The sequence below is a fragment of the Musca autumnalis genome, unplaced genomic scaffold (genome assembly GCF_047663935.1).
Source record: "Musca autumnalis isolate F117 unplaced genomic scaffold, ASM4766393v1 scaffold_2, whole genome shotgun sequence".
NCBI lineage: Eukaryota > Metazoa > Arthropoda > Insecta > Diptera > Muscidae > Musca > Musca autumnalis.
Window position 1 is genome coordinate 93,103,622 of NW_027411755.1, and position 27,561 is coordinate 93,131,182.

Genomic DNA, 27,561 nt, shown 5'->3' on the forward strand with positions numbered 1-27,561 from the left:
CATGTGTAGATGAAAACCTAAAGGTTCCATCATTAGGGAAACATTGTGTTTTTGGCGCTTATATTCATTCTTCAAGCACACTGTTGATGCTTGGGAACTTCCAAAAATTTAAACGTTAAATAAAATCTGTTTTGCTAAGATTTTTATTTATGTTTTTCCCAATTCTTTTCTTCCTCTTTTGTCTTCAATTCCCGCTATATAGTGGTATATTGTTTGGTATTCAAGCGTCGAACAGACTAGACCCACATACGCGTGCTGATGATTAAATGTTTAAAAATAATTTATTTCGTATTCGGCCAATGTCTGTTTTAGTTGTTGTTGTTGTTGCTAAATTGTATTTTGTTTTGTATTTTTCTGCATTTGAATTGGCTTTTTTCGGAGATTATGTCAGCGCAAAACATTTTGGAATGTAAAGCGCAAAAAATGGCTAACTTGCAATTACATCTCTCTCCTTTCGTGTACAAGGCAAATACCTAACTGCGGATGAGATTCAGCTGTTGTTGTGATTTTTCACAGTGAGGTGCAGTTTTAGAAGTTGTTAGTTTTCCCTCTCTGGTAAAATACTATCTATGTAGTTATAAATCAGTGTATGAAGCTATACAATAACGTCAATATAATGTCATCCATTGTGAACTCCATGATATAGGTTGTAGGTATATCCCCTCAATAATATAATATGATAAGTCACCGTTAAATGATAAGTAATGTTAGAAAAAACAAAAAAATAACTTGTTTTATTCACTCAAAAAATGTGTACAGTTGAATCCAGATAATTTGTAATCCTCGATAATTCGTCGTAACAAACTATAAACCCGATAATTCGTAAAAATTTGGTTTCCTCGATAATTCGTATTTTTTTCTGAAATTCGATTTATGTATAATATAGACGGGCGCGTTCAGTGCCGTGTAGTGCGTTGTCGTTCCTTCTCGACGAACGCTGTGTTTCGGCATGTTGTACCAAAATTTTTTTGACCGTGACCAATGGAGTTAAAAAATTGGACTTTAAAAATCGTGTATTCGTTTTTGAATGAAATTAAACAAAGAGTATTTTGGAGGCAAAAACGAGGTTAAGCGTGTAGCTCCTCTGCTAGAACCTCTCCTAGGATTTATCAAAAATATTCAAAGAGTGTTCCAAAAATTAAGCTCGGAAAAATATCCAACAATGCCGATTCTTATACCCTCCATCATATTATGGAGGGTATATTAAGTTTGTCATTCTGTTTGTAACTCCTCGAAATAATCATGTTAGAACGCACATAGTATATACATTAGGGTGGGCCGATTTGAACAGCTTAATGGGCGCTTTGCGTTTCTGATTCCTGGGATTGTACTAAGCAAAAAAGTCCAGTTGACTATACGTCTACGGTTAAAATCGAGCTTCCCGATTTTAACTTGAACAAATGGACCTCTTTTCGTAGGCCCAAAACAATCGGATTTGATATGTCCATTATAGGTTTTCCAAGTTTAAAGGATTACAATGGTTTTTGGATAAATGAAATCGATGAAATATTATAAAAGTTAGAAGCTAATCATTGAAAGTGCTAACGAAATAAGGTGAATTAATTACAGTCATACGCTAGGGGATACTATAAATAAAATAATTTTTATAAATCATACGCCGCTGAGGATAAAAGAATTTCATAAATATATGACAACTAGCTGAAACCCGCTGAGCTTCGCTGCCCCGACTAAAATAAAATATTAAGGAATGACTGTAGGTACAGTGTGTGTAATTTCCTAAGGGGTTATACCTAGTTGTGCAGACCAAAAAACTAATGTTTCATGATTTTTTTTCAAAGAAACTACCAGTATTTTCGTCCATCTGAAAGAGCACATCTTAAAGAACATTTGGACTTTTTGTTGTTGAAAAATATTGCATATTGTGGTAAATGGCTACATGCGAAACCCTTATTTTGTAAAAGCGTTTTGCGGTGCCAACGATAGCTCGACAACGAACGGGTCGATATTCATATATTTTTGTCGGCGTTTTAGGAACCTAATAATCTTGTCCTTAAGCGTAAAAGTATTTTAAAAAATCTATTAAAAAAATTATGAACTGCCAAAGTCTAAATTTAGATTTTAACGAAAAAAAGTTACCGTTTTTATACCCTACACCACACTGTGGTAAGGGATATTATGTCTTTGTGCATTTGTATGTAACATACAAAAGGAAACGAAATAGACCCATAGTTCCTTTTGGGGATATACATATAATCACTTTGTGAGTCGATTTATGCATGTCCGTCCGTCTGTCCATGTATTTTTGTTCGCAACGTACAGGTCGCATTTTTTGTCCGATTCAGCTAAAAATTGGGGACTTTTTTTAAGCCATAGGAAGAACGCTATTGCTTTTGGTGAAAATCGGTTCAGATTTGGATATAGCTCCCATATATATTTTCGCCCGATTTCGAGTATTTGCTGCACCAAACACGCTATATATATTTTACATATTCACAGTGGTGTAGGGTATCATATAGTCGGCCCCGCCCGACTTTGATCCTTTCCTTACTGGTTTGTTTAAAAAACGGGCAAACATTTTTTTTCAAATATCTGTCTCGCTTAAAGACAAGATTTTTATGAATTCTATAAGCTCACCAAAATATATGAAGATTGGTCCATTCGTTTTCGTGGTATCGTTGGCACCGATTTCAAAAACGCCATTTCGAGAAAAATGCGTTTTAAGTTGCCCCTCTATACACAAAACACAAAGGCATGAATTTTGCGGCAATAAAATTTTTCGACGCTACATGTAAGAAGACCAAAAATGAGAAGACGCGTGTCTCGCCGTTTTTCCCTATCTCATCAATTTTTGCTGTTATGGGACTCCAAAAGTTTAAGGTTTAAGGTTTTTTGTGACTTATGTATTATACATGTGCATTTTTATAACTGTTTGTATCAACAAAACAGATATATCATATACAGAACAGATATAATATGATATAAATGTGGGAATGAGTGTAACAGTTATGATATTGTTTGGATAACATAACTGTTAGAACTGTTAGTTCTGCGTTTTATATGAACGAGTGAGAATTTTATTTCTTTTTTCGTTCTCAAGTAACTGTTGTACAACAGATATTTTTCAAATATTACAGATACCAACAGATACTATAGGTGTAACAGGCTTGTGTGAATAACTTTTAAGGAAAATTTCATAAGTTTCCACAATTTGAATTTTTCCACAATTTGAATGTTTTTCTGGTTTCAGTGAGTGGAATGTACGAGGGCTACTAGAAAAAATGTCGACCCAATAATGAAAACGCGGATATTTATAAAAAATAGTTTTTTTGTTATATTCCAAAGAATTCACGCGATCAAACCAATTGTTTAAACCTTTTTCGTGGTTATATTATAACTAGATTTTAGATACAATACAATTACAATTCTCACCATAACATATATGTATGTCTATGGTATATTTGTTTTGTTAGCACTTGCATATTTCGTGGAAAAGTTTTTAATCACTGAGAATCGTCAATGCCAAATTACGGCCAATTATTTTGAAAATATTGATAAAATGTGAAATAAGTCAAACATGGTGGTACTGTTATATGGGGCGTGGGCCTATATAAACTAGTTTTTGTAGAATTGTTTTTAGCCTTTGGAGCCTTTTTTAAAGTGACACTTCGATTTTTATGTGCCTATACAAAAACGTTAACATATATAAAACATTTTTGGTGGAGCAGTTTTTAGTCACAAAATACAAAATTGCAACCTGATCGGTTGTAAAATAGGAATAATACCTTCAAAAGACCTTAAAACGACTCGTCAATTTGTATGATAGGGGTTGGTCCAAGCTGAATGGACCTACAATTAATTTACCAAAGTATTATCCACCTACATACTTCGGACATTAAAGTGATTTCCACAGAAGGACAGTCATGACTATATCGGTGTAGAAGAACGCTGATCAAAAATATATACACTTTATATGATCTTAAATTATTATTTCGAGGAGTTACAAACAGAGTGACAAACTTTATATACCCTCCATTACAAATTTAACGATTTTGTTATTCCTAACGGTTTTCATCATGCAGAATTTGTTATTGGTCCATGATTCTGAAGAAATTCGAAATTCACATTTTTGATTTGATTTGTAGTAGTCGGTCCAGTAGAAGCAGGTCTAACCAGATTTTTTATCCTGACTTTCGGGTCAAATATGTTATAGGTGCTTTATATGTGCATATCATTATTATGTGACTTTTAGGAACGCGATATCTTATAGAGAATTTTACGATCTTTGTCTTTTGTTTTAGTCACTTTTTGGTAAGGCTCACCGTTTTTGAAATATACCAAAAAAAACAAAAATAAAAATATGACCTGTGATCATGCATAATTTTCTTTCCACGCATAAGACTAACAGAGAATTTTCTTATTTGTAATGACAAATCCAACATCTCCACCAAAATTCAGCTCTGTGGGAATTTTTCTATTTCAATTCTTATTTTGTACTTATTGCATCGACACCAATATCTATTCATATCAGTTTGTGCAAACCAGATATAAACAAATATGTTCCTTTTTTGCTGTCTATACCAACTCATATCATACCGGTCTGAAAAAGTATCAGTATCAAGTTGTAACTGAAACTACATTCGACATATCCATACTCACTCAATGTTGAAAAATATCGGAACTGATATATTCAGTTGTATCTGGGCAGGTGTTTATTATGTATATCTTTCAAACCGTTCAAAATTTTGATTTTCTCTCAGGGACAAAGTCTTAGTTATTGTCATATAGAAAAAATTGTGAATACATAAAATCTAACAAACTTCATATTCCAGATAAAAATCGTCAAGGTCAAACTTCTTCGATTATTTTTTCTCGGGTTTTGGTCTATAGTTATCAACCCGGTAAAAAAACAACTACTTTAAATTAAACTTAAATAATTTTAAACAAATACGATGTTCTATCTTTTTTCTCTGGTTCTTGTCCATAGATACCAATCAAAATTCAAGAAAAAATCATTATTGTACCAAGTACATCAATAAACAACTTTCTTAATATACGAACTTTCCATGAACTTTTTTAATTATCAAAATGGAATTTTTTTAAAGAAATACTATTTTTACCCTGTTCTGAAGTTCTGTTCTTATGTTCTGGACCGACTTTATGAATATGTGAATATTTAAAATATATTGTAGCTATATTAAAATGTAGACCGATTTCAATATTATTTTTCAAACATTTTCAAGATCGAATTCTGTTGCACATTCTGCATTAAATGCATGAAATATATATGGGATCTATATCCAAATCTGTACCGATTTAAATATAATTTGGCAAATTTATTTCTAGACCAAATTCCGTCGCACATTTTAAATGTCATTGTAATTGGACATACGTATCATGTTTGGTGCATTAAATACATGAAATTGGCCGAGATATGGTTTAGTGGACTTTTTTGCTCAGTACAATCCCAAGAATCAGAAACGCGAAGCGACCATTAAGATTTTTTCCTTTCATATAAATCGTTCCATCCTAATCCATCCGTCCCACGATGGTCGAAATCACTGATCTAGCGGTGCAAAATAATAACTTGCAAACGAATGGAGATATGTTTATGAAATTTTGCACAACAACATCGGCTAATACTTTGGTATAGCCCCATATAACGGTACCTCCTAATATTCGGTAAGGTTTCTAGTGATCACTGAACTTTTCCACCAAAAATGATGTACATAGGTCCACGTTTGGGTATAGACCACTTTTAAGGTACCTCCCGATTTTCAGTTTCCGCCCAAATTAGGTGTAATTTGGTATTTGGAGTTCCCAGTGGCCACAAACATTCTCCACCAAAAATTGTGGACATAGGTCTATTTTTGATATTGCAATATTTGGTATTTCCGACCAAATAAACTGAATTTCGGCATTTGAGGTTCTAGTTGGTTATACATCTTCTCCACCAAAAATTGTGAACATAGATCTACGTTTTGATATAGCCCCCATATAGGGTTTTGGGGTTTCCCGGTTTTTATCATTCCCGGGAAACGGGAATCATAAAATCGCCATTCCCGGGAATCCGGGAATTCCCGGGAAATTTTAAAATACGAGATTGGATCAATACTTCCGTGATTTTTTATCTTCCCATAGTAACTTATATAAAATACAATATTTTCAAAAATGGATGACACGTTTTCGCTTTATGGATTAAAATGAAAAAAAAAAATATCTAAAAATGCACGTATTTTGCCCACATTGATCATTTCCAATATTCAATAATAAGGAAATCGCTCGATGGAAAGTGAATTTATTGATCAGAAATTCCAATTTTACGGACCTCGAAAATCGTATGTTTTATTCTTATGCTTAAGATTGCTTGAAACAAGTAAGAAACTCTCAGTCAGCAGTGCCGACAGAGATATACCCTCAGCCTCGGACCTAAAGAAAATAAGCAAACAAAATATTTCTGACGTTTCCAGGGTCTTTTTGAGTTTTTGGGCCAATTTCTTATGAAGTATGGATTTGCACCGAATAAAATTTGTACCGTTTTAACTAGGGCCGCACACAAAACATATTGCCAAACACTTAAAAGAGAGACTGTGTTAGATTTATCTTACGAACTTCCTCCTAACTCAGGAAGAGTGGACTTGCCCTCCCAAAACAAGTTGCGCCGTCGTAACAGGGCCTTCAAGTAGAACTTTTTGGATAGAATTTTAAAAAAAATTCGAGATGAGCTGTTAATGTGCACTTTTCCTAAATTTTGTGTTGGAGGTTCCGAAGGACTGGACCGATATAGTCCATATTCCAATCTGACACATGACTAGATGAAATAATATGATGTGCAAAGTTTGGCCAATCAGAAACTTCCTGCGGAAGTTATCTTGCCAATTTTCCATTTTAGTTGTTGTCGTCAAGATTTTTTGGAGCTTTTAAGGCATTATATCAGGAAGTATGGACGTGCCCCCCGACAATATTTGTACCGTCGTAAAGGGGACCGTAAAGACAAACTGCTGAAAAAATTTCAAATCGATCCGAAAGGAGCTCTTAAACTTCACTTTTTCCGAATCTTGTGTGGAATCCGTTCTATGCCTGGAACTAATATTCCAATATGCAAAATTATGACCGATTCGGTTACTCCCTTCGAGAGTTGTCGTGCGCACCATTTTAGCGATAATTGTTGAACTTTTATGGGAAAGGTACCGGAAGTAGTGGACCACAGATATGGTCCATCTTCGAACTTAAACTAAGTTTGAAAAAATATCTCGAATGCCAAATGTTTGACCTGATCGGTGGCTTTGTTCGAGAGTTATCGTGCTCACCAGCCAGCCAGCCGGACCATCTTTAGCCCAATGGCTGAGGGTGTAAAAATGGGACTTTAAAATAGAAAATATTGATTCGCACTTAAATGGAACAGAATAAAAATCCGTCGTTATAGTCCATGTTTTTGATGCGGCTCATATAACTTTTTCCCTGAAAACACTTTTGTAGATTAAAGTTATTTCCAAATCTTTTGTAATTTATTGATTCTGTAAAATCTAATCGAATTCTGATCCTATGGTATATAAGTGACGGACATAATTTATTCATTCATTCAATATTTGTTGTGATAAATGTAAAAAGATATTTCCCGATTTCCCTGGAAATATGATTTTGTTTCCCGGGAAAATCCCGTCACCAAAAAACCGAGAATTCCCGGGAATTCCCGGTGCGGGATTTCCCTACCCAAAACCCTACCCCCATATAACTGTACCGCTCGATTTTTGGTATTGTGAGGATTTAAGCAACATTTTCCAAGCATTTATCAGCAAGATTTGCGGCTATTTGCAGCAAAAAGCTGGTTATTCGGAATCTAGGAAGTCTAATTTAATTTGTCGAAAAAGAATTGGACTGGGCATTAGAGAACTTTTGTAGTTACGCTCCATTTAACAAAAGTATATTACACTAAAAAACACAAGAAAAATAATAATTTTTGAAAATTTATTCATTTAATTTAAACCCACCTCTATTAATTAAAAATAAACTTTAGTTAGTTTTATTAAGAATTTATTTAACAATTAAACAAATATGAAGTTGGATATTTTGCAACAATTTTCTTAAAATCTGATGCAGCAAAGTTTCTTGCATACACAAAGATAGGCCGGTGGAAACGTTAACCGATAGCCATAAATTTTCATATATAAGGTTTTTGGATCAAATGGAAAAAAATTAGAGGGTAGGATTTCCAAAAAAAAAAAATATTTTTTGAGTCAGTCTAGTGTACATTAGGGTTTTGACTTTTTTATAACCTCATATCCCTGTATCATAGCGTGATGAGTTTCTATATAAGATTATATAAAATCTTAATTATAAGGTGATTCGGTGAAAATACCTCACGCACAAAATGATTTTAAAATTTGAATTTATCAGAATTTAGGGCAATTTTTTGAAGACACTATAAGTAGATATGAGGCGCTCAGCGCCAAAACGGCCTAACCCACATGTCCAAAAAAATTAAACTGACTTAAAAGATTTAACTGAAACCTTTTGAAATAAATTAAAAAAAAAAAACATATTACATTATTTTAGAAAGTAGTATTACCTAGTGTTATTCAATGCAATACGGAATTTTTTTAGTAGTTATTTCAAAAGGTTCAGGTTGGATCTTTAGAGTCTGTTTCATTTTTTTTTGGCATGTGGGTTAGGCCGTTTTGGCGCTGAGCGCCTCATATTTAATGAAAATAAAGTTTGGAGCCACGTGAGATAACCAAACTGACACAACATTTGATTCTCACTACTTTTCTTTAATCATGAGAATCATAAGAACGTCTTAAAAGCGTTTTTCAAAAAAAAAAAAAAAATAATAATAATAATAATAATAATAATAAAATAATAATTATCAGTTTTTTAAAAAAAAAACCCTTATTTTAGTCTTTAATAGGCTCAAGTTCATTCATTGTTGCAATAAGAAATAATTTTTGAGAACTTTTTTCCCACTTCATACATTTTTTCAAAAAAATATTTTTTAAATGGAATAAACTTTATTTTAGTGATTAGTAGGCAAAAGTTTATTCATCCATGCTACAGGAAATTGTTTTAGAGAAAAATGTCGGAAAGTCATAACCCCAATGTACATATATGTACATTTATTTAAACACTTGTTCCATTTACTCGAAATTTGGTGTTATTAACTTATTGTAGCTACAATTCATGCCTTTGGCGGGAAAAACATACATATGTATATATATGTATGTATTGCTCACCTCAGAAATTTGCAAACTGACTTACTACTATTTACCAAGGAGATTAACATTTTCGTAAGTGAAAATGAACTAAAAACACTAGCAATTAATTACATATATATATCTACATATCTACATTTGTACGAGTATGTACGAATATTAAACGTATTGCTGTTGTTGTGCTTGAGGTTAATTACCTGTAAAACTTCTGCTGTGATTTAATTTTTTTATTCCACTTATTTTCTTCTGTTATGTCATGATAAAATGTATATGACATCAGCATAAAATGTTCTCACTGCAGTTCTCAATTGAAAATGAAAAAAAAAAATATTAATGCAAATGGATAACGTTTAGATCATTGTTATACTTTGCAGAGTCAATAATGCTCCGATTTTTATGGTATTTATGGGTGTTAAATTGCCCAAAGCGTTTTAGGTTTGCCTTAATAGCATGTTGATATTAAATCATGTTCACTTTATTCATTTACCAAAATAGTTCAGGGCCCAGAAAATGTTACGGATCCCGTGTTATGGGTCAAAATTGCTTAAATTTAATATATTAATCAGTTTTTATTTATTATAAATTACATGAATGCTCAGCGAAAACGTGGATTTATATTAAGAAGTTTCAAGAAGAATTCACAAATGTGGTCAAATCGATATGGAGGTATCGATACTTGAGGCCTATTTCAAATAGGAAACATTTTTTCTAAAACCCAGAAATGCTAAATTTGATGAAACGATGTGGGTGCAACCTTTATAGTGTTTAACTAAGAATGTACTTGTTTTATATATACTTACTTTGTGTGGAAAGTACCCGACATAATTCGGACATCATTCGAGGTGGTAAGGAATAAAAATATGTACAAAGTTTGGACCAAATCGGTTTCCCCCTTTGAGGGCTTAGCTGGCGCCGGCAGGCTTTTATAGAGCTTTCGGGCCATTATCTCAGGAAGTATGGACTTGACCTCGAAAAAAATGGGGTGTTAAACTGTACTTTTCCTTAATTTTGTGTGGGAGGTACCCGAAGGGACTATATTCCATCTTAATACATGACTAGATTAAATAATACGTTTGGACCAATCAGAAACTTTCTGCCAGAGTTATTTTGCGGATTTGCTATTTTAGTTGGTACCGTCAAGTTTTCTTGGAGCTTTTAGGCCATTATCTCAGGAAGTATAGACTTGCCCCCGCATCGTAAAGGAGGCCGCAAGGACAATATGCTGAAAACAATTTCAAAACGAACCGAGAGGATATCTGAAATTTCACTTTTTCCGTATTTTGTGTGGGAGGTACTCGAACCAGATCTATGCTTGAATGTATTATTACCATATGAAAAGCTATGACCGATTCGGTTACTCCATTCAAGAGTTATCGTGCGCACCAATTTAGAAATAAATTTTGAACTTTTGGGGTGAATTTTGTGTGGGAGGTACTCGAACCCGATCTATGCTTGAAAGTATTATTACCATATGAAAAGTTATGACCGATTCGGTTACTCCCTTCAAGAGTCATCGTGCGCACCATTTTAGCAGAAAATTTTGAACTTTTGCGGTGAGGTTCCCATCTTCTTAAACTAAGTTTGGACGAAATATTACGAATACCACATTTTGGACCACATTGGGTGCCACCGTGGTGCAATGGTATGCACGCCCGCCTTGCACGGAGAAGGTCAGGGGTACAATTCCCCGGCCAGGCAACATCGGACATTTTTCAGTAATGTGGGCGACATTTACTGAGTATTTCAGCCTTGAAAAACTTCTCCACAAGAGGTGTCTTAAGACATGCCGTTCGGACTCGGCGATAAACAGTAGGTCCCATATCATTGAGCTAAATATGAGTCGGTGTGCACTCATTAATATGAGAGAAGTCTCCCTTGTCCCGTATGGGATGTTGTGGAAATATGTTTGTTTTTTGTACATTTTGGTTGGTGAACTTTTTTTTAGACCAAATCCAGTCATATATTCTAAAGTTTATAAAAATTATACAGACATTGTGTGTTTGGTGCGTCACATACCTAAAATCGGCCGAAAAAATATAAAGGAGTTGTATCCAAATCAGAGCAGAGTTAATATAATTTGTCAAACTTATTTCTAGACCAGATTTTCACAAATTTTTGTAGGACTCGTTTTTTGGACACTACAATAATCTGGTTAAATTTCATCGATTGGAAAATAATTGTGTCATGTAGAGCGATTTTCTTCGCCTTTGGCTCCCATACAAAGTACTATGAAAATAGGGGCACGGGTTATCGTTAACCGGTCATCACAAAGTTTTGTTGAAATCGTTTGGTCCCATACAAATTGCTATGGAATCAGAGATCGCTCTGATGTCAAAAGGGTTTTTGGACCAAATGAAAAACATATAGAGGGTAAGCGTTTCAAAAAAAAAAAAAAAAAAAAAAAACAAAAAGAAAACAAAAATGACATTTATGACATTAGAGTTGGTTAGTCTAGTGAACAAGTTCAGTACCATAGCTCGTTTGCGTATGAGTTATTTTATGAAAACAAAGAGATAATATAACTCATTCGCAATTCGTTCATACAAACGACCGGTGTCCACTGAACTATATAGTGAACTAGGTCGTTAAAACGAACTAGATTTTAACAACTCTACATGACATGTCCTGGAGAATGTTAAATATATTAGAAGATAGATACAAAGGAGAACCCAAACAGTGGACCAGCAACGCGGACCCGATTCAGCTAGTAGTATATATATTTTTTATATCCAAATTTTTGACTAGATTGACTCTGGTAGTTAGGGGCTATGTATTAATTTTGCAATCAAATATCATTATTCATAAACAAACATGAGTATGCATGTAATTGAGTTGTTATGTTGTAAATATGTAAAAGAACAGTATCGGCCAAAACTAAAGCACCCCCTCAGTAAATTTTTTATTTATATCTTTATAATTGAAAAATACAAAAATAAGGAGATCAGAATTTAACAAACAAAAGTTAAAATTCAAAAAACATTTTAGGTCGCAAATATAAGCGGACAAAACTAAAGCACCCCCCAATTTGAGGTAAAACAAAAACTATTGAAATCAATATTTCGTTGCGTATCCTCTATTCTGAATGACACAATCTCATCTTTTTGGTATAGAAGATACTAAATTATTAATTACTGCAGGCGAAATAATTGATTTTCGGAAAATTTAGCTTAAATCCTCAAAATACTGAAAATCGGAAGGTACCGTTATATGGAGGCTATACCCAAACGTGGACCCAGGTCCACTATTTTTGATGGATATGTTTTGTGACCACTAAGAACCCTAAGTACCAAACTACAGCTAATTTAGTAGGAAAATGTGGCTTAAATATCCGAAATACCGAAGATCGGAAGGTACCGCTATAAGGGGGCTATACCAAAACATTAGCCGATATTGTTCATATTCATCAAAAAATGATGCTACAGCATCCACTTGTCAAATACAATACGCTAACGTTTAAAAGTTAGCAAAAGAACGAATTGCAGAAGAACGATAGACGCCGGCTTATTCAGTCGACGACCAGCAAAAAAAAACCTTTCATATCGACTAAAAATGAAGGAGCCAGACTGGCATTCGCCAAGACCCATTTGAACTGTTTTCCGATGAATCTATGTTTAAATTAAAGTATTCAGATGGTAAAAGGCTTGGACCAAATGGGCAACCGTTAAATCCTAAATATTGCAAAGACGCTGTAAAACATGGAGGCGGAAGGTTTTTTGCTGGTCGTCGACTGAATAAGCCGGCGTCTACCGTTCTTTGCAATTCGTTCTTTTGCTAATTTTTAAACCTAAGGGATTTAGTATTTGACCAGAGAATGCTGTAGCATAATTTTTTGATGAATATGAACAATATCGGCTAATGTTTTGGTATAGCCCCCTTATAGCGGTACCTTCCGATCTTCGGTATTTCGGATATTTAAGCCACATTTTCCTACTAAATTAGCTGTAGTTTGGTACTTAGGGTTCTTAGTGGTCACAAAACATATCCACCAAAAATCGTGGACCTGGGTTCACGTTTGGGTGTAGCCCCCATATAACGGTAACTTCCGATTTTCAGTATTTTGAGGATTTAAGCTAAATTTTCCGGAAACCGATTATTTCGCCTGCAATAATTAATACTTTAGTATCCTTTATGCCTAAAAGATGTGATTGTGTCATCCAGAATAGAGGATAAGCAACGAAATATTGATTTCAATAGTTTTTGCTGTACCTCAAATGGGGTGTGCTTTAGTTTTGTCCGCTTATATTTGCGACCTAAAATGTTTTTTGAATTTTAACTTTTGTTTATTAAATTCTGATCTCCTTATTTTTGTATTTTTCAATTATAAAGATATAAATAAATAAAAAGAAAAATAAAAAATAAATTTATAATTTAGTTTTAATAAAAAAATTATCATTTCAAAAAAATTTACTGAGGGGGTGCTTTAGTTTTGGCCGATACTGTATATCTAAATCTGAACTATTTTGTATCAAACTTAACAGAGAAATTTTGTTTTATGTGCCTTTAAACATTATCTTTTCTACAAGATATCATTAGCTGATTATAAAATATAATACATTATATACACACATACATATTTCATTCTTTTGGTTTGTTTTAACAAAATATGTACAAACTATTCAACTCTCACAACTAATAACGAACACTTATTTTTGAGTGTATACTTATAGAAATAATATGTATAGTTATCGTTACACGCACCTACCTGTCGTATTGCAATATTCCAAATTGTAGACATTCACCCACGTTGACGGGGTGTCTATGTAAGTTTATCTGGGTGTATTTGGTGTGATGATAGTAGATACGGACGGGCGCGTGGAAACGCTAGAGGAAATTTGTGGAATTCGATTTGTTGGGGACTGTGTTGGAGTTGTAAGTAAAGCTATTTATTGGCAAATATTTGCGTACGCTTGTATGGTTTTACGTGTTTGAAATCGACACTCACTCAGAACACTCACTGGACACTCTTGATTTCACTCGGTTAAATTTCACTACGTCCATTGACCAGGCAGGGATGATGGGTGTGAATTGGAAAAATAGCACTTTTAATGTATCATCCGTTTATTGTGACAATATTAGGTGGACGTATATTGTATTATTCACTGTTAAGTTATTTGGGCTGTTCAGATGGAGGATTTTTACATTCCGAATATGTATTTTTTATAATTTCGTTCTCTTTTTGCACTTATTTTCCTTTTTTTCGTTTGTATTATTTTTTTACTCTGAGTTCTTTAAATTATTATTCCCTCTTCTTTATACTACAACAAAAGCAACAATATGAACAATCTTAACAATAAAATATTAATAATAACAACAATATAAACTGCAACACAACATCACTTTTGCATTATTTATTTTTAAGGTATTTTATAATATGTGTATTTTGCTTAATATATTTTTTTGGTTGACATCAGCTACGGCCTCTCCGCCGCTTCTCTCCCTTGAGAGAAAACAGAAAACACTCACATTTACACGAACACGCGACGAACCCAATCGAAATACACATCCAATTGTGTTCCACTCCGTAACAATTCTTTGCAATTTTTGATTTGCCAAAGTATCGGATCGAATCAAATCAAATCGTATCAGATGGGATAGTCTCCGTGTGTTGGATGCGACGTATGACGTATCTCTTCTCCGCTAAATAGATTTTCTTTATAATAAAAGAAACTCGCTCAACGAGTCTCAGACTAGAACTGATTGTCTAGAAAATATCGGCAAACAAAATTTGCTCAGAAAGCTACCGCCTGACTGCTAAGGGCAATCGATATTCACACTCGTACACGCAAATACTTGAATGTACCCACCACACACACATACGCAAAGATACCGACAGACAACTTTACTAGATAGACGCCGATCGAATAGAGCGCCACAAGTGTATAAACATTCGTAGATGCAGAGTGGGGTACGCTCAGTTTCTCGCACACCTTGTAGCTAGCTGCTGGCTCTTGGCTGACTGGCTAGCTGACTGATATGAATGACGCTGAATTTGTAAGATGTTTGTTCATATGTAGGTATATATGTATATGTACGTACATACATACGCCAAGGTATTTTACGCTCCCGAAGTGTCCGCGATGAGCTTTTTCTCATTATCACTTGCGTCAACTTTGTACGAACAAAATTTCAAAACAAAACCCATAATACCTGTAGGAAATTTTTACGTCTACTATATGGGGGTCGAAGAAGTAAGGTGTCTTAATCAATGTCATTTATTTTCACGCTTAGAGACAGGCAGAAGACTGGTGATAATGGATACCGAAGGATCAGCATTAAGTTGTTAGGTCAGATTTAATATTAATTAATAACCAACCAAAACCTAAATTATGTAATATGTATGTTTTCTATTTTCAAGGTTTCCTTTGCTATTTGCCACTTGAAAATCATTCTTAAAACTAAACAGATTGGCTTACTGCTAAAACTATATATGTATGTAAATAAACATTTGACCTTTTGCCTTCTTCTTGAAGACAAGATCAAATTTCTACAGGAGAACGGCTATTACCTTTCCAAGTGAACAAATCAAAATGTATCTGTTTTTAAAATGTATCTGTATTTAAAGCGCCAAAAGTTCAATATTAACCAGTAAAAAAACGATCAAAGTCGTGCGAGTCCGACTATATGATATCCTACACCATTGTGAGTTTAGTTTCTCTTCAGTAATGAAAGTATTTAGTTCCACCGCCGCGCCAATGCTTATTTAATGGTATACAGCTACTACACTAAGTAGCATTTCATTCGACATGTTTCGTTTGTTTGCGTGACAGGCACATTATTTCTGTTTTGATAAATAAACCCGTGAAATCGATCGAAAACAATTATGCTATATCAGAACCTGGACCGTTTTCAATATAATTTGGCAAACTTTTTGTTGATCAAATTCCGTCAAATTTTCCAAATTTCATAAAATGTTGGGTGCCACAGTGGTGCAACGATGTGCACACCCGCCTTGCACGCTGAAGGTCGTGGGTTCCATTCCCCGACCAGGCAACATCAAATTTTCAGCGGTGACAAAATACCCTTCAGTAATGTTGGCGACATTTTCTGAGTATTTCAGCCAGGCAACATCAAATTTTCAGCGGTGACAAAATACCCTTCAGTAATGTTGTGTGACTACTTTGTAGCAGAACTACTTCTACTGAAAATAATATTTTTTATTGAAAAGAAAACTTTGGATTTTGTTTTGAGTGTCAGAAAGTTTTGGTATAGAAATGAAAAAAATTGTTTTGGGGATTCGACTTCTGGCTTTCGGTTTGAATAGAACTATTTTAAGTGAAATAAATATACAAAGAAAATAAATTTTGAATCTGAAGGGAAACCTATGTCCTTTAAAAGGATACCCGAAATATATCCTGCATTAAAGAATTGAACAAACAATATCCAAAAAAAGGAGTCCGCCTTTGTTTTAATATCCTGATTGAAGACAACAACAATAAATCGGTCTATGATTCCTGCCTTACAATAATTTGAATTTGAATAATTTGAGGATGGCACATCTTTTATCCTTCAAAAAGGATTCTTTTTTTTAATATCTTCTTGCAACGGATTTCTGAATATTTTTTATATGGAGAATTAGTCTAAGCCTAGTCAATTTTTATTCAAACCATTGGAGAACATATTCTTAGAATTTCAATATCCTGTATGCGAAAGCTATATGATCATTTTGAGAATTTATATTTACGAAGAAGCTACCATAATAACAAGTTTGGATTCAAATTACGTGATCCAGAGAAGAATACAGGAATTTAGTAATATAATCTTTAGATTTCTATCATTTAACTAATGGATTTTTGCACACATCATTTTCATACTTCCGATTTTTATTATAAACAATTATGTCTGCTGAACTACGATCAACAAGCGCTTGTCGACGCAGCATCAATTTTTAATCATTGTGAGTATTAAATGAACATAACTGTATTTGTAATCTATTACACATAATCTAAAATATATTCACCGTTTTACCTGTAAAAACTTAAGAATTTTATACCCATACAACATTTCCATGTTATAATTATTTAGATAATATCCTAGATCTTCTATATACTACATTTATTAATCATAGTCGGTTATCTGATTGTCATCTATACATTTTATTGTTTTTTTTTTTTTAAATATAATTTGATTTGAAAATTAAGATATTGCTGATGTCGGTTTTTGCAAATTAAGTTCAGCTAATAGTTCCACGAAATTGAGGACATGACCATTTAAAATGATTAGTGGGCTGACAGAAACACAGTCGGCAAGGTTGGGTGGGTCATCCGAAGTCTATGTAGAATCAACAACACCTTAGATTCTAATGATCCTTTATATTAGTTTTGTCCATCGCTGCGTATGATTAATATATAGCTACCAAAAATTTTAATTTTACTGTAACTGGTTGGGACATATTTCTTCTGTCAAGAACACCCCCCAAGCCCTGAGCACGGCCGGTATTAATGGTAGCTGCGGACAAGAAGGAATAGTGTCTGGTGAGGACCGTTACAGCTGGCGACATTTTCTGAGTATTTCAGCCATGTAAAACTTCTCCATAAGTGATGTCTTAGGACAAGTCGTACGGACTCGGCGATAAACTGCAGGCCCCCAATCATTGAGCTAATATGTATCGGGGTGCACTCATTGATATTAGAGAAGTCCCCCTTGTCCGTTCTGGGATGTTTGTGGAACAATTATATATCAAGTTTTAACAGATACAGCAAGTTTGGTGCATGAAGTGCCTCAAATAGGCCGAAAATATGTTTGGGAGCCATATCCAAATCTGAACCGATTTCAACATAATTATTTCTAAACCAAATATCGTCACATCGAATACATGAAATCGGTCAAAAAATATATGTGGGAGCAAAATCCAAATCTGGGCCGGTTTCAATATAACTCCACTCCAAATTTCGTCAAAATCGGACAGATTTAGCATGTTTGATGCATCAAATGCATGAAATCGACCGAAAATATAGATGTGGGAGCTATATCCAAATCTGAACAGATTTTTACCAAAAGAAATAGAGTTCGTTCTTTGTTCCAAAAATTATCTTCCACAATCGTTATGTGAATTCGCCCTGTACTTTGATTACATAAATCCATGGACAGTCTGACAGACACACGGACGGACGGACATGCATAAATCGAAAGACATTAAAATGTGATCCCATGTATAGGAGTATTCCTCAAAAGAACTATGTGTCTATCTAGTTTCCTTTTGGATGTTACATACAAATGCTCATAGACATAATAACCCTTACCACAGGGTTTTTGGGCTTAAGGACTAACACTAATTTCAAATAAAACTAACAAATATTTTAAAATTTGATTAATGGTGTTAAGTGTATTAAACATTATGTTGTAAAAAGTAATTATACCCTCCGCCTTTATGCTAAAGAGGGTATACGAGTATACACTTTGATAGAATAAAATTGTGTTTCATCGAAGTAATGGTTTTAGACCCCAAGATTGTTGGACGAAATCCTTTTCAGATAATTTGGAGTTGATTTAGCCATTGTCGATAATCGAGAAAAGAAGTCGGAAGAAGCTATCGACATGAACGCGCTCAAAATCGATTAATATGGCATCGATACATTTTATGATCACTTTTTTAGAAAAGGTTAAAAAGTGAAGAAGGTTATGTGATCGACTGATCAAACTTTGTATAATTAAATTATTGAATTGTTTTATAGTGAAATAAATTTTTGAACACCAGCGTCAAAGTAATTTTGAATTGAAGTATCTTCTTTGCTTTGAAGGACAATAAACAACACGTAAGTATCTTCAGTATACTTGTTGTGTTGTATGTGTGTTTCGTTACATTCGAATTGTTGTTTGTCGCGCCGAACAACAACAAAGTAAATTTTGGTTCCTGAACTTTTTATTGCTGGTTTTGGAGTCTTATAAATAAGTCCTTCTGCCTGGATTGGAACTTATACAGCCATGTTCGACCGTCTGAGTATAGGCCTTGTCGCATGATAACTCTCGAATGGAGTAACCGAGTTGGTCATAACACTGCATATGGTAATATTAGTTCCAGGCATAGTTCAAGTTTTAATATGGACTAAATCGGTATACTCCTAAATTAAAAAAAAAAATAAAGTTTAACACCTCATCTCGGATCGTTTTGAAAATTTTTGCAACAAGATCTTATTGCGGTGTCTGTTACGTCAAGTCCATACTTCCTTAGATAATGACCAAAATCTCAAAAAAGCCTGCCGACACCAACTAAATTGGGTAGTACGTGAAATAACCCTAGAAGGGAGAAACCGATATATCGTATTATTTCTTACAGACTCGGATAATGTCCGAATACTGACTACATCGGACCACACTTTCGGGTACCTTCCCCACAAAGTTTGGAAAGAGTGCAGGCAAAGAACTCGTCTAGGATCGTTTTAAAATTTTTGGCAACAACAATGGTACAATTTTTTCGGGAGCAAGTCCGTATTTAATGAGAAATTGGCCCAAAAACTCAAAAAACCCCTATAGATGTCAGAAGCATTGTGTTTAATTCTTTTCTTTAGGTCCAAGGCTCATTGTATATCTCTATCGGCACAGCTGACTGTAACTTTCTTACTTATTTATCATAATTAATGGCTGTTTTAAAAGATATGTTTTTTTACATATGTGTTGTCACTTTGTGTATATATCTTGTATACCCAAAGTGACAACACATATGTAAAAAAACATATCGTGTAAAGTACCCGTAACATAGACTAATGAATGTATAGACGAAGTATTACTCAATTTTTCCGCGGTCAAGTCACTCAAACCTGAATACTTAAAAAAGTTCGAAAACCATTTTTGGGGAAAATTACAATATTTTCTTGGATATTTTTATCTGAGAATATAGTTCCCATCAAAAACTAACCCGATATAGTCTTTTGCCAGAACAAAATATATCGTCACCATAAATGCCGGAAGACGTAACCGACATGGAAATCGAAATTCGTTTTTTGATGGAATCTGATATACTAAGCTAAAATACATGCTCTGGCAAAATTTCAAGCTTCTACGTTTAAAAATAACGATCCTATTCAAGAAATGCCAATAGACGTAACAGCATACTGTAATTTTCATAGAACACAAAAGGCGTAACCCACATTATTTCAAAACTAAACAGCAGTACAAACAATGTATTCTTTGATTTTTGCAGCAATTATAATGCCAGAGAGAGGGCTTATTGAGTTAATGTATTTCCACGGGGCGGATTCGGTTAACCGGTTATTTGACCCAAAAGTCCAGGTTCAAAACCGGGTTAGACCCGGTTCTACTGAACCGATTACTACAAAATGGGTAACGTATGATGTGGTGTGGTTACTTTAACAGTTTTGTCTCTTACTCGGCTTATTTCTCCATATGTGTAATTTGACTCTTAGGTTACGATATCTCAAGAATGGTAGCTTTTTTTAAAAATCACAAAGACCATTCTTTAAGTTAATTTTTAAAGCAATAACTTTGACCTTAGACGGTTTTTACTGGTCTTACAGAAAAAAAATTCATAATTGAAATAACTGAAGATGATGACAGAAGACCTATGTCCTGATTTAAATAAACATCTAAAACGCACATATGGAAAACAATATGTTAACCGGTATTGTTCATTTTTCCAAGAGAACGAACGGAAATATTCAAAATTTGAGGCGTTGATACGAAAACGTGTATATGCTAAAAATTCACGTCGTTCTAGTACAAAGATGTATTCTTTAAAGACGGATACAATTAGGCTGTAAGTTTGCAAAAGATGGTCTTGTCTACCAACCCATGGTTTAATAGAGATCAACTGAAAAACGCTTATACAAAAAGGCAGGAGATCCTACAGTCACTGCGAGCATTGGCTTTTGATCCTAGCAGTATAATCTTTTTTTCTACCATAGAGAAGTTCTGGAAATTTTGAGGCAGATGAAAGATGAAAAAAGAAATTTCAACACCTGCAAGACTTAAAACGCTTAATTACAAGTGATTGTCATTACTTTAATGACAACATTCCTTATGACAATTAAAAGTTACATTTAAACTGTTACAGATCACTTAATTTATATGAACTATATTTTGTACACAAATTGACTTAAATACAACAATAAATATAATATTCCAGATTTAATATCGTCTAATACAATTGAAGTTATAAGTAATTATAGTGATGGTTGGAATAGACAGTTCACCTAATTGCGGTCCATTGAAATATCAACGTCAAGACTGGGAATTGAACCCAACACCGTCAGATTGCTATTTTAAAGTTCGCTTGACCGCTAAGGCCAATAAACCATTTCTAATTTGTTTATAATTTTTCATTTATACTAGTTTCTTCAAATGTATACTCAATAAATTGTGGGTTACGTCTTTTAGCATTTCATAAAAATACAATACCAAAAGACGTAACCCACACAGCTTCTAACATTCTGGAAAAAAAATTAATTTTTTTCCAAAAATATATTTCTTCTCTGTCTTAAAACACGATACTTAAAATTTTCGATATTTTATAACACCGATTTCATTTTATAACGTTTTTTGCTTCTCCTGTAAAGTTTTATTTTTGTGGGTTACGTCTTCCGGCATTTATGGTGACGATATATTTATTAAGTTGTATTTTTTCGCATTTTATATTGCGTTTCTTGGTCACCACACTCAACTCGAACATACTCGGTGAGAACATTCCGTCGTCTATATATTCATTAGTGTATGCCCATAATATGTAACAGGTAAATGATTGCGTGTGAGCAATCCATCAATACAAGAGAAGCGTTTCTGGCGCCTCCCATGAGGAAGTTATCTAGTTGTTCAATGCCCGCTTTGTCGTAAACGGAACTACTAGAAGTTATCCCATCCTCCCATATAGTTGGCCATACGTACGTTCATAATCAATATACCATAACGTCAACTTATGTGAATAATTGTTGGCCACTGTAAACACCAAATGTCAGTTAAAAATATCAAAGAAAAAATCAATTCTCAATTATGGACCGATCGTCACGAATAGTTATTGGTAATAAGGGGTGAAATGGACCAAAAACAAAATTCTTATCCAATTTTATAGCTTTCCTGTAGCAATAATAGTCCGATCGGTCCGAGATTTTAGGAATTATTTGAGTTTTAGACAAAGTTTGCAATTTAACATGATGATCGGATAATAATTAGTGGCTTTAATGGACCAAAACTTTTGGGTGAAAATTGGTTTGTTTTTAGTATGATGACTATATCATTTTTCCTGGAAGACACGTTCCACCCACGTAAGTTATATTTGGACGAGGAATTCTTGGCCTTTCCATTTATGCCAATTATATTGATTTACATGATCAGGATCCACAGTTTTAATTGTTTGTAATGTAACCATAATCGCGCTAAAGGACTGATTTATAATTGTAGATGATGATTGGATAGTGGTGTTAAAAATAGGCAAATATGGTATTAAAAATAGGCAAATTTAATTTCTAGTGCATATTTCAATTTATGCCAGATATAAAGTAGTTTATAAATATGTATATGGAAAAATAACTTTTGACCTTTCCCTTGATGCAAAATACAATGAAGTAGAGTTTAAATAACGGATCTGTCTAATATATATGTAAGTGTGTGAGAACTCCAATGCAGTTAATCCATTATTAATTTTTTGAGGTGAATTCTTCTATTGATCCGAAAAATTCAGTTCAAACAATTAATTTCCATTTGGCGAGTATTTAAAACCACACAAATCCGTCACTTTTGCATCATCGGCCAGATTGAATAGTTTTAAAAAATTAAACTGTTTTAAAATTTCTAAAAAAAATCGATTTTCACCGTAGACATAGGCTCTAATAGACTTTTTTCTCAGTACAATGCCAGGAATCAGAAACGCGACGCTCCCTTTAAAGTTTTCAAATCGCCCAGGCCCCCTCCCTTATTGGTGCATAAAAGTAATATGTCCTTTAGAAAAGCTATGTCTCAAGGTTGATTCATTCTAGCAAAAAATTACTTTTGATTAGACCAACTATTTTGAAGAAAAATTCCGACAACCTAAAAGAACTTTAAAATTTGACCTTTGACTACGAATAACTTTTTTTGCACACATGGGATCGATGGGAATTTTACGATATCGTTTCTAATGACAAACCCAAGCTCTCCACCAAAATTCAGAATTAGCTTTTTGCTAATTCAATGTCTATTTCGACTGGGCTATGATGCGTTGTATAGCCGGGTACAGCTCTCGTGATTCATACGACATCGATATTCAGCACCAATGCTGTTTTGCCCATAAATCTTTCGAAGTACTGTGCCGGCCAAAACTAAAGCACCCCGTGAGTATGTTTTTTAATGATTTTTTTTTTAAGAAAACAAAGTTGTAATTTTTTTGTATTTTTCTTTTTATTTATTTATATCTTTATTTTTGGAAAACACAAATTTAAGGAATTCAGAATTTAATAAACGAAAGTTAAAATTCAAAAATCATTTTAGGTCGCATATGTATATAAGAGGACAAAACTGAAGCATACCCCAATTTGAAGTAGAACAAAAACTATTGAAATCAATATTTCGTAGCGTATCCTTTATTCTGGATGACAAAAACACATCTTTTAGGCATAGAGGATATTAAATTATTAATTATTGCAGGTGATATTGCTTCTATTTTCAAATAAATTTTCTTTGGTTTTGTATTTTTTTTCGGTTGATTTTTTGAGTTAACGATCTCCCACACGTCCCAATCGAGAGCTAAGATCAAGGGATTGGGCAGGCCAATGGAGAACTTCTGTCGAATTGTTTTGGAATCACTCCTTAACCACTTTCGATACATGTTTTGGCTCGTTATCTTCCTGAAATGTCCATCACGTCATTTATACGTTAGGATACTTGAAACGATCCATAATTCTATTAATTTAGTGAATTGGTCCAATCCCTTGCCCAGAGAAAACAAAAATTATTTTTTGTCGTTATGACAAAAAAAAACACATTTGCATTTGAAAAGCCAAAAGTTCTAGGACAGAGAAGCCATCCCACAGTCGATACGTCTGAAGAGCTGCTAAACTAACAGCGAAACCAGGTCACGTAATTTGGTGACTGTGTGGGTTCGAGTCCTTGGCTTTCCTTTTTCACTTGCAAAAAATTTCGATCATCAAGCTTAACTCTAAATGAGAAAATTAATAAAGATCATTAAAAAATGATCTTCGCCCTAACAGGCAAAATTTCTAGAAAAAATACAGCTCGTCTCGGATTCTTTTGACATTTTTTGCAACAAATTTTTCTTGCGGGCCCAGTTACGACGCACAGTGGTCCAAATCGCTGATCTAATTGATATAACTTTCTCTAATTGAGATAACTGATCGAATTGAGATAACTTTCTCAAAATTTTGAATAAACTCATCCTGTGTCTGAGGGTAATAATTGTACAATATCGGCTAATGTTTTGGTACATCCATTAAGCCACATTTTCCTATCAAATTAGCTGTAATTTGATACTTAGGGTTCCTAGTGTCACTAAACTTCACTTGCAAAAAAATTTCGATCATCAAGCTTAACTCTAAACGAGAAAATTAATGAAAGGATTTAGCTGGTCGTGGACCGAATAATCCGTCCTCTACCGCTCTTCTGTGAATCGTTCGTTTGCTAATTTTTAAATCTAAACGATTTTAAATATCTGCTAATGTTTTGGTATAGCCTTCTTATAGCGGTACCTTCCTATTTTCAGTATTTTAAAGATTTAAGCCACCTTTTCCTACTAAATTAGCTGTAATTTGGTACTTCCTAGTGGTCACAAAACTGTTCCACTAAAAATTGTGGACCTGGGTTCACGATTGGGTATAGCCCCCATGTAACGGTACCTCTCGATTTTCAGTATTTTGAGGATTTAAGCTACATTTTCCGAAAATTAATTATTTCGCCTGAAGCATTTAATATATGTTTGTGTCATCCAAAATAAAGGATAAACAACGAAATATTGATTTTAATAGTTTTTACTTCTACCTTAAATTGGGGGTGCTTTAGTTTTGTCAGCTTATATTTGCTACCTAAAGTGATTTTTGAATTTTATCTTTTGTTTATTAAATTCTGTGTTCCATATTTTTGTGTTTTCCAATAATAAAGATATAAATAAATAAAAAGAAAAATACAAAAAAATACAACTTGGTTTTCTTAAAAAAATTATTATCTTAAAAAAAGTACCCAGCCAGCATTTTTGAAAATTTTAATCAAATTCGAGCCTTTTTTGATCCGACTGCACGATTAAAAAGCTGGAATATGAGCTCATTTTCTGATGATCACAAATGAGTCTTCCTCTGCATTAGTTTCGAGTCATTTTTGCCCATTTTCTGATGTTATATAAAGTCTTTTCGAGTAGTATTTCAATCATTTATTGGCAGTGTTCGAAAAGAAACAGTACACTAAAATAACGTACCGCTCCAGGTACGGTATCATTAAAAAATATTTTAGTGTACCGTACTGGAACACAACCACTAAAAAATATTTTAGCGTACCGTACCGGAGCACAACGAAAATCGTAGTGAACCGCAGTCGGTACACTAAAAAATCGTAGCGTACCGCAGTCGGTACACTAAAATATCGTAGTGTACCACTGGTCCGTTCACTAAAAAAATAACGTACCGGTAATGTGACACACATGTGTTTTTTATTTATGAGGAAATTTCAATTGTTATATGCTTTCTTGGCAAAGAAGGCAAGTATAATAAATAAAATTCAATATTTAATACATTTTAATCGTTTATAAATATTGAGAAAATGACAAGAAAATATGATATGATATCCAAAAAGGGTGGAAAATCGTGAATTATAAAATCATTTATATGAATGAATAAAGAATAATTTTACTATTTTGGTGTCATTGGCATTTTTTGGAAAACGATTTTTCAGAAAAATGTAATATTTGCTATACAATCCACAATAATATTACCTGTACCAACAAAAAATACCCATCTATTTTGTTTGTAGAGAAAAGTACTGTTCATCACTAAGGTTTTTTTCCAAGCTATGTTTATTTACACATTTAAAAGTATTTGTAGCCAAATTACAAATTTTAATATGATTTTTTCAATATGGAATGTATTTATCATAACACCAGTATGAGGTTACTAATTGACGTCATAAGGATGTTTAAAAATTCCCTCGTGCAAAATCATTATTATTGGCGGCACCAATAACAGAAAATCTATTCATAGCAAGGTAATGTGGTCGATCAAAGAGAATTTTGCCTGTTACTTTGTGGTACTACTGAAGAGGACGAAGCAGTAAAAATTCGTAGTTCGTATTGTTGGAACAATGAAAATAATATACATATCTGTAATGTAACATACATGTGTTTTTATGAATTATGAGAAAATGTAAAATTTTTAATGGTTTTTTGTTTTATTATGGAAGACTATATAAATTGACCCCATAATTGTGTTATATACATATGTATATCCAAAATATTTGTATAAAGTAATAAGGCACGTGTTGGTGTCACATTGATGTTTTTTGGGCCAAACGAACAGTGGAAAAAATACAGATATAGCGCGCCAAAACTGAAAAAAAATCACATACGCCTATGTAAAAATTATTGGTGCAGTATTGATCTAAGGTGTCCACAGAATCTAACGACAGTTAAAATAATTTGTTTTACATCAGCCAAAGCAGAATAACGTTTAATTTTTTGTTCACAATTTATGGACTGGTTTTTATAATATATTTCAGTAGTAAATTTGCGATCGTCGTATGCAGTCTTCCTACAAAGTAATTTTAAAGCTTTTCGTGAAGACAGGTGAGTAAAAAATACTTTATATAATATGTTATTTATTGTAACTCGGATTTTACACATATGTAAATCACGTGACATCCGCTTTTCTTTCAAATTCTGTATTTTGTTAAAACTATTTAGTAGGGAGTGTCGCGGGATGGCGCGTAGATTTTTTTTTATTTTTAGTACATATAGTTCTTACCAAATTTGTAAAGTTTTAGCTGCAACAAAGTGCAACAAAATATTTTAAAATTGTTTTTATTATTATTTTCTATCTAAAATTAGCAAAATTCGGGCGGTACATTTCTATGGGGGTCATATCAAAACATGAACCTGTGCAGATAATTCTCCCTCGGAATATTTTATACTCCCAACGTAGACTAAATGCCAAGTTTCAACTAATTCTGTTGGATAACGTGGCTACAACCTTCAAAATAATCAATATCTGCGGAACCGTTCTATGGGGGCTATATAAAAACGTGGACCTGTACCGAAAATTCTTATAGGAATGCATGTATAACGGACACTAGATACCAAATCTAAGCCATTTCGGTGGGATAATGTGGTAAAAAAAACCGAAAATCGGCAGGTACCGTTATATGGGTAAAAGTAGAAATTTACTAAATATATTCATAAATGAAGTACACTTGTCAATCTATAGCTGTTCTTATCTAAATTATGGACAAACGTAAACGTATTCCACCAGCAGAAAGT

General features: G+C 33.6%; 1 protein-coding gene and 1 long non-coding RNA gene across 42 annotated transcripts in view; one reads left to right on the plus strand and one right to left on the minus strand.

Annotated features, from left to right (window-relative positions):
* Positions 1-15,279, minus strand: part of LOC141394265 (uncharacterized) — a 78,214-nt gene extending 62,935 nt beyond the window's left edge. For 3 of the 41 annotated variants that reach the window (XM_073968412.1, XM_073968389.1, XM_073968413.1), the window contains exons 1-2: positions 14,631-15,125; positions 14,110-14,422 (exon numbers count right to left, since the gene is read on the minus strand). The gene's annotated coding sequence lies outside the window, so the exon portion shown is untranslated. Of the gene's footprint in view, positions 1-13,865 lie in introns of all 41 variants that reach the window. The other 38 variants (XM_073968385.1, XM_073968386.1, XM_073968387.1 and 35 more) reach the window with 28 other exon arrangements.
* The window catches only part of LOC141394271 (uncharacterized), a 31,893-nt gene continuing 8,853 nt past the window's right edge, over positions 4,522-27,561 (plus strand). Inside the window, exon 1 of the long non-coding RNA XR_012410302.1 lies at positions 4,522-5,936. This is a non-coding gene — a long non-coding RNA (uncharacterized lncRNA). The remainder of the gene's footprint in view (positions 5,937-27,561) is intronic.